Here is a 486-nt window from a genome sequence, read left to right on the forward strand (position 1 = left end):
CCTCGTGATCCACCCGCCTCGGCCTCCCAAAGTGCTGGGATTACAGGCTTAAGCCACCGCGCCCGGCCAAAACGTATATATCTTTTGCCTAGGTGTATTTTTTCTGTAAGTGAGGAACCATCAGAAGAAAGGTTGGGTGTTTTTTTTTTGTTTTTTTTTTTTTTTTTTTTTTTTTTTCCTATCTATTTAAAGGTATACAGGCTAGGTGTTTAACTTCCCATTTGTTAAGGGTCAAAAATGTATGTGCTGGCTGGTGCAGTGGCTAAATACAAAAATTAGCCGGGTATGTTGGTGCATGCCTGTAATCCCAGCTACTGTGGAGGCTGAGGCTGGAGAATCACTTGAATCCGTGAGGTGGATGTTGTTGCAGTGAGCCAAGATCTTGCCACTACACTCCAGCCTGGGCAACAAAGTGAGACTATGTCTCAAAAGAAAAAAAGATGTGCCTCTAAAGAGATATGATATGCCCATTTTACTTATTTATTT

Source organism: Cebus imitator, unplaced genomic scaffold (genome assembly GCF_001604975.1).
Source record: "Cebus imitator isolate Cc_AM_T3 unplaced genomic scaffold, Cebus_imitator-1.0 Scaffold439, whole genome shotgun sequence".
In the NCBI taxonomy this organism is placed as follows: domain Eukaryota; kingdom Metazoa; phylum Chordata; class Mammalia; order Primates; family Cebidae; genus Cebus; species Cebus imitator.